The sequence below is a fragment of the Vombatus ursinus genome, unplaced genomic scaffold (assembly GCF_900497805.2).
Source record: "Vombatus ursinus unplaced genomic scaffold, bare-nosed wombat genome assembly UNPS02014807.1, whole genome shotgun sequence".
Lineage (NCBI taxonomy): Eukaryota > Metazoa > Chordata > Mammalia > Diprotodontia > Vombatidae > Vombatus > Vombatus ursinus.
This window is the reverse complement of record NW_020954585.1, coordinates 25960324-25968595: the sequence shown is the minus strand read 5'-3', so window position 1 is coordinate 25968595 and position 8272 is coordinate 25960324. Positions and strand designations below refer to the sequence as shown.

Sequence of the window (8272 nt, the reverse complement as noted above, 5' to 3'; positions counted from 1 at the left end):
ATGCGGGTCTCCACGTCCGCTTCATCACTACAACACACCTCCCCCCTCAACTCCTCTCAACAACATCTCTCTCTCTCTCTCTTCCTCCCTCCCTCTCTTACATGAATACATACGCACATGCACACACGTACACTCGCACAATTACACATCCCGTAGCTTTTGGGTAGGATGAGAAGCCAGAGGAGGAAGAGTGGCATGAAGGGATTCCGCTTGCCGGAATCCAGTCCAGGATTTGGCTCCACCTCTGGAAAAAAGCAGCCTAGCTACTGACAGAAGAGTTGCGAGCAGTGGAGGGAGAGGCAGCTCAGAACTCAACTCCTAAACACAGTTCAATGACCACTTGCTTTGGGCCAGGAGCAGTTGCGCTTTTCCGCTGTGGCGAACAGAAAGAGGTGCCTGCTTAGGAGTTTCTTGAAGCGGCCAGCATCACCATCACCTTAACGGTGTCCGAACTTCTGGAAGAAAAGAGGGAGCAGGACAAGAACGCTCCCTTCCCCAATCCCCATCCCCCCAGCCTTGAAATGACTTGTTAATCGGCCGAGATCCTACTGAAGGGGACTTTACTGGAGTGAAATTACTTGGAATTTAGATTTGGAAAAGAGTTACTTGACCACTCTCCCCCTTCCCCCTCCCCCCTCCCCCTGTTTTCTTCTCCCCTCTCCCCCTTCCCCTTTTTTCCTGCCTTTGGAAATGAGCAAAGTGAATTTGTATCCCAGAAAGTGGTAACCTCTCATATTGCACCGAAAGAGTGAGTGAAGAACACATGTAGTAATGACAAAGGATTGCGAAGGAAAGAGTGGACCGCGTTGCCCAGAAAGATCCCCTATATAATGGATTACTAAATGGGATACTACATCAGCTAGTTCCGTGCTCTGGCTGCCTATACATGCACCGAAAAGGTAGAGTAACAACCCTTCTTTGCATCCCGCTTGTTGGGTGGCTCTGAAAGAAGACAACTACTGTTTTGCTTTGGCAGATCCTGAAGGAATGAGCTTAGTATAACGTAAGGTTGGATCCCGCTCCCCCCCACCCCGCCCCCGTTTTGTGATGTTTTTGTTTTGTATTTTCTATCTCGGAGCGTTCACACTGCCTGGGAGGAGTCGGAGAAGAGAGGACAAGCGCTCCTTCTGTCTATCCATCTTTGCTGTTAGCCCGGCTCTCTGAGCACCAGGTTCTCTGGCTTGGCACAGACTCCGGGTTCCCAGCCCCAGAAGGCTGAGGACCAGTGAGGGCTCCAGTGTGGAAGGCGGCAAGGCATGGCATGTATCTGTGCGCGTGGTTGGTAGTCCTCTTGGTTTCTTGCTGGAGTCCGCCCGCCCCAGTAGATTCTGACTCGTGTGACAGCTCAAAGCGATTTCTGGTGGGCTTCGAGGTAGAAACTCAGACACGATCAGGAGGAAGAATGGGGAACTGGAGAGGAAGGGAGACGAGACTTGCTTTAACCTTTGCACAGAGGAGCTAGGTTGGGAGTCTTCTTGTTAGAAGGTTGTTAAGAAGGGGGCTTCTGTAGAGGAAGTGCCAAGGCTTTTGTTGTAAGATCAGGTTTTGGGGTGGGTTCCTATGATGAGCGCACACAACACACACACACGCGCGCGCACACACACACACACACGCACACACACACAGCAAAGGAAACTTGTGATGGTTCCTCCAGTCCTTGTCTCCCTGCGTGCTTCCTTCCCTTCTGCAGATGCCGCTTCCCTTGCTCCTGGCTTTGTTTCCTGGAGTGGAGTGGAGCTGGCCGGCCCGAGCGGCGCTCTCTGAGCGACCCCCTTCTCTGGCTCCTGTTAGCCTTTTTTTTTTTTCCCTCCCCCTGCTTCTTCTCGGGAGGTGGAGGGAATAGGGCTCCTCCACTAGACTCCTTAGATCCTAGTCCTTCCAGCTTCCCACCGGATGAGAAGTCTGGGGTTGGCAGTCCGCTGCTTACCAGGCTGTATAAGGCTCTCACTGTCTGGGAAGGTTGGGAGAGGGGGAAGGGTCGTAGACCCGAGTCATTTAGCCTCTAGCCGACTCCACCTCCCTGGGCCAGTTTCTCACCCAGGTTCTGTCTCTTAAGGGGTCTGGGTTTCAGACCTCCTGCATCTCTGCAGTGGGGTGGAGACGCGAAATATAGGAGCCCCTTCCCCAGCTACAGGGGATTTGGAATCTGCCCTATGATTCTGTGAGCTTTTCTTTGGTAGTATAAACAACCGCCACTCCACCCCAGTCATCACCTCGCCGTGGTCTTAAGCTGTTAGTCTGTCCCGAGTCCAGCGCCCCACCCCATGATTGTCCTCCTTCGTCGGAGGGGCTGCGGGAGGGAGGGAGAACTGGGACTCGCCACTTCCCACCCTGTCTTTTCATTCTCCCCAAAGCGAACTTTAGGGTTTCCTAAGCTGGCTTCTTACAATCTCTTCTTGTTTTGGCCCAAGTGTGAATTGGGGAACAAGGAATGCGGTTGAAGAGGCGAAGGAGAAGTAGAAGGAAGGTGACGATTGGTATTGTTAAAGGAAACGGCCTTCTCTTGCCCTCCAGACTGGCCCCTTCCTGCTTTGGCATCCCCCTCGGGTTTGTTTGGTTTTTTTCCCCTCATCTACCACCCTGTTCCCTTCCCTTTCCAGCTCTGGGCCCCGGGACAGGGAAACCAGCAACCTGGGAAAGTTAGGTTTAAAAGCCACGGCCAAGGGTAAGGGCTGGGGTTAGGGCACAATAGGGTTTTTGTTTCGCAGTTCCTTTTAAAGGTGCTGCTTGGATGTAAATAACACACTATGGAAAGGGAGAGAAATGGGAGGCAGCGAGTACCGGTGGGGGACGGAGGGAGGAGGGGTTGGGGCGGGATCGAAGTACCTGCCAAAAGGAGCCAAGAGGAAAAGCAGCAACCCACTACCGCACCCTCCTCCACACCCTTACTCCCCCAGTATTCAGTCCTGCTGGACCTATGGGCGAAGGAAGACTGCAGGTCCCAGGGACCTATCGCCTATACAACCAAAACCCGGCAGCAAAGAGCTGGACTGGAGGCGGGGAAGGGAGTATGAGTTGGACAGAGATTCGGGATGCTGCTGGTAGTGGTGACGATGATGATGCTGATGACGATGATGAGAAGCCAGAGCTCCTGTGTGCATGTGTGCATGAGCTTAAAGCTCTCTTAGTTGAGAGTTCTGCATTAAGCACTCTGGCTGCGAATTTGTATGAGTGGAAGTAAGAACCTGAGCCTGCAAAGCCGCTTGTGTGGCATGGCTTGCTGGTGTGTGGAGAGAACTGATTGCCTAAGAGACGGAGATGAGGGGAGGGAGGAAGGGAATCAGCTGATTGAGACAACTAAATTGTTCCCATTGTCGCGAATCTATAAACCATACCTGGCCAAATTCTAGGGTCCACTTTTCCATCTTAGCATGGTGTTGGGGGACCCCAAAGGGCTTTCAAGGGGAGAGCAAAAGGTTGTTTGGCAACTTTGAAGGGCAGATAGACTTAGCCTTCAAATCTCCCTTAAAGTTATGAAATAATAACCACAGTAAGAATATAAATAAAATAACAATAAAGCTTTCTCTGCTTGCCAGACTTTACTTAGAACAATAGTTTTAACCAAGTTGAAAGTGCCTTTGCAACTGTCAGCAAATCTCCCAGCAGTGTATTTTCTGCCTCCACTGCTGGCTGGGGTTTATTTTCCGTTTGATGAAAGGAGTAAATTTGTTTTGCAGTCTCATCCCCCCCCAACACCCCCCACCCCAAAATCGGGGTAACTTATTGTGGTCTGAAGGAAGTAGTTTTTTTTTTTCTCTTATATTGAACTGGTCTAGTGACACAGAAAGATGTTGCTCAAACTAGTTGAGTGGTTGTAGATACATTAATCCTTGGTTTCAGGGTTGGTTTGTTTGTTTATTCCCAAAAGTGTAATTATGTCTGCACAGATTAACAGATTACATTGGACCTACCTGAGAAGGCTTTTTCAGGACCTACCTATTTGTCTTCTAGAAATAAAATACTTTAAAAAAAAAAACCCTACAGAATTCTCTTTGTGGTTAATGGCCCAGCTTTATTACATGAAGTAAACTTTGGTGGTAACTCCTTCAAGAACTAGAACTAATTATTACCCAGACACCCATTCACCTAAACTATATTTTAAAACAAAACTGCAGTGTTTATCACAGTTTGGCTTACCTATACTTGATGACTTTGTTCAGGTAACTTTGATGTGGATATGGAACAGGGTTATTAAGTTGGCTTAAGAGATTTGTAAGTTGGGATCATTTTAAAAATCAGACTAATAGTAGTACAAAGTGAGAATCTGGACATTTATAACCTTGCTTCTGTTTCAGGATTTTGATAAAAATGAATATAACAAGTTTCCTGTTTTAAAAGTTTAGTGGAAAAAGTAATCTTCAAAAAGTGCTACTCTTTTATGGTATCACTTATTAATAGTGTGATATCTAATATATGTGAAACAAAAAGTGAATCATTGAATACTAAACTAATAACAAAAATCCACATACATCAAATAGTTTATAGAACTTTAAAAAATCATTCTTGTAACAGCTATGAAAGAAAGTTTGAAAATTCATGGAGAAGGTATCAAATGGTCATATGTAGGCTATACATTTTCACTTAGATTAAAACTGCGTATTTTTCTTGAAGTGAAAAGTGTATGCTATCAACTCAATATTTACTAGAGGGATAATAAGCACAAATAGATGTGTGATCTTCACTTACTTGAAGAAGAAAATACGTGTTTAATGTATCTTTTAAAAAAGATGTAGCATTTGGGATTCAAATAGGATGGTATGGAATTACAGAAGTTGAGTATGCTGTCACAGAGATGACAATAAATCTCTGATATTTTTAAAAATTGTCAAAATTAAGGTCTTGAAATGAATTTCCCCTCCATGCAAACTGGCTGTGTGACTCTGGGCAAGTGCCTTAGTCTGGGTTGCAGAGAAGGTGCCTTATTGGTAGAGGAAGCTACCTGGAGCTTCCAACAATAAAGAAATAGTAGCTCTGGTTTTGAAATGTCCAAAATTTATTACAGGTGCCTGGGTAGTTGTGAACTTTGTATGTGCCTGGCATGAAATAAGGCAAGATATTTATTTTGGGTTGAATAGTGTGGTGAGCCAAATTCTTTACTGCACAGACATAGTGGTCTTGTTCTGGTCAGAGATATATAAAGGAGTAATATCAGGCAGCAATTCTAGGAACCCAATTGGACTAAGCATCTAAAAGGAAGGCATCATAGAATAAGCCATACTCATCTCAAATGCTTTAATTGGACATGTCATCCATAGCACCATAAAACCTGGGAATTATTGAACCTATTCTCCTTCTGCCCTTTAGTTCATTCCTTATCATAAACTTAGAGAAGCAATACTTCAGGACATCTACTAGAAATGTTCCTTACCCTTTCAGCATAGTTCCTGAGTTTGTCTCAAAAGAAGGAGTAGCCAAGAAAAGGTGAAACAGAAGAACTTGATGATATGGTGGTTCTGCATTAGTGCTCCTTGTGATTTTCTTAAGTCAGCTTTTCTGTGACTTAATCTTGACTATGTAGAAAAAGACTTTTCTCAACCACTTTAAAGCCAGCTTGCATGAGCAACTGAGCCATTCTCCATGGGCAAACTTCAGCTGCTTCAGGAGAATCTGCTCAGTTTGTAGAATTCAGTTTTTTAAACCTTCAATTTAATACACATTTTTTAAGTACCTATTATATACAAGCATTGTGCTAGGCTCTGGGTACACATAGACTAAAAACCATGAAACAGTCCTTCAGAGTCCAATGACAGGTTCTATTGTCATGGCTCACTAGCCCTATGTATGACTTTAGGAGCAAACCTTTATGAGCCTCAATATCTACATATAAAGTTGTTAAACAAAAACCAAATGAAATAGTCAATGTTTGTGAAAACTATAAGTTGCTTCAGTTCAATATTAAATTTCAGTATGAGATCATCATCGTATGTATACACAGTATTATGTGTATAATATTGCTCAATATTATCATATAAAGGAATACCTTGCTTTAATAGATTTATTCCTGAAAAACTTCACATAAATCTAGTTCTTGTTAATGCACTGAAGAAGCTTGATAGCTATAGGTAGCTAGATGACATAGTGGACAAAATAATGGACTGGTAGTCAGCAAGATCAGGGTTTAAATCCTGCCTTATTGAATAGGCATGGGACCCTGGGTAAGTCACTTAACTGCTCTCAACCTCTATCTATAAAAAGAGACTTGTAATAATTCTTACCTCATGAGTTCAAATCCAGCCTCAGACACTTGACACTCACTAGCTGTATGACCCTGGGCAAGTCACTTGACCCCAATTGCCTCACCAAAAAACAAATAATATTAATAATAATAATTCTTACCTCACTGAATTGTTGTGAAGATTGAGTAAGATAATGTTTAAAGTGCTTTGCAAGCCTTAAAGTGCTACATGTGCTAGCTATTGTTGTTATTATTATTATTACTATTATTTAAAGTGGACTAGTTTATTAGTTAACCTCGGACTAATTTAGTTCTTTCAAGGCAGGTTGGCTTAGTGGATAAAGAGTTGACTTGGAGCCAAAAAGACTTGGGTTCCAGTGGTACTGGCTATGTGACTGACTGGGAAAATCACTTAATTTCTCAATGCTCCTTACAACTCCTGAAGACCACTGTAGTGAAGGTGATGGCTTGTGTTAGTAGAGGGAATTTCCTAACCTGGGGGTTCCCTATACTAATTATAGGTCCATTTCTATCTTTAATTAATCTCTTAGGTACATTCACATTTTCATATATCAAGGGGGGGTGTGTGTGTGTATGTGTAGGGACATAAATAACATTCCCAGCCCACTGTCATACATTGAGTTGTTTTTTTCCAGTCATAGTGATACATTTAAGCTGCTAGATCCATATGTCTTCACAGAATTTTTGAGCTAAAAGAGACCTTAGAGGCCATCTGGTCCAACCCTCCCATTTTATAGGTGTGGAAAGGAAGGCTTAGATAAATTTAGTGACCTCCTCATGGTCACATAGCTCCATCAGAAGAACAAAGACTAGAACCCATCTCTTTTTGTCTATTTCAGTAATCTTTCCACTTCATTCAATTTTATTCAACAAATATTCAATTCATTAAATATTTTTTGAGTACTTATTATGTTCAAGGTGCCCAGAGGTAATAGGCTGATAAAATAAGATATGAGGCCACTCTCAAGAAGCTTAAATATGGAAAAGGGAAAAATATGTCTACAAACAAATACAATGCAAATTTGAGGATTGAGAGATTATCTCTGGCTAAGAAGATTAGAGAAAACTTTATGGAGAAGGCATGTGAGCAGGACCTTCGAAGGATAGATAGGTATATGGGGTTTATATATATATAAACATACCATACGGATATTTAGTAGGACAAGTACCTCTGGTATGAGGGCTTGCTGAGCCCTTTTCAGGATTGCTCATCCACGTTTGGTGTCCACCTGATTCACCCAAATCTCACTTGTGGTTCCAGGAAGCTGTAGCATGCATAGAGGGCACACCCCAATAAAACCATCTAGGCAGACAGGCTAAATCAGGTTGAAGGTTGCCGACAGATCTCAAATTCATCAGTGAATTAGGGGGATACCTACCCTAAGCAAGTGAAGATTCCCCCCCTCCTTCACCCCAGGAATGGGCGGATGAGAACAATTTATTCCAATGGCCACAAAGGCAATTGAAGCAGGCACTGTGAATAGCTTAGAGCTTGGTCAGACATTGAAAATGCCAAGGTCATCCACTGAATCCTGGACCATCACCAGTTGTCTAGACTTTTTCTTGCCACTGGACTTCTGCAACTCTGGAAGAGTGAGGCTGACTGACAACTTTGTGTAACTCTACCTCACTCAAATCCAATTCATGAGCAAGTCAATGCATCACCCATGATGTCATTGGTCCTCTTTGAAAACGAAGGACAAAACAACTACAACAATTATACTACCAGACTGGGGCTTGGGGAAGGCATTGGAAGCATAGAGAATAGTGTGATTGAAAGCAAATAAAGATTGGAGAATTTCAAATAGGCTTGTTTGTCTGCAAAAGATTGACATAAAAGCAAGTATTGTGTTAGGTAAGTTTCTAAAGGTAGATTGGATCCAGATTTTTGAGAGCTTTCAATTTCAAATTACAGAGTTTAAATTTTACTTAGTAGACAATGGGAGCCATTGAAGATTTTTAAAAGAGGGAGTAATGTGAGCAGAACTGTGGGTTAGGGAGTTTAATCTGGCAGCTCTGTGTAAAATGTGCAACAAATTGAAGGTATAGCGAGACCAGTTAGGATGTTATTGTAGC

The 8272-nt window shown here is 43.3% G+C and overlaps 1 protein-coding gene across 2 annotated transcripts in view; it reads left to right on the top strand.

Moving 5' to 3' along the window:
- The first annotated feature begins 221 nt into the window (after positions 1–221).
- Positions 222–8272, top strand: part of SEMA6A (semaphorin 6A) — a 175324-nt gene continuing 167273 nt past the window's right edge. Inside the window, exon 1 of one of the 2 annotated variants that reach the window (XM_027874735.1) lies at positions 222–899. The gene's annotated coding sequence lies outside the window, so the exon portion shown is untranslated. The remainder of the gene's footprint in view (positions 900–8272) is intronic. The other variant, XM_027874734.1, reaches the window with a different exon arrangement.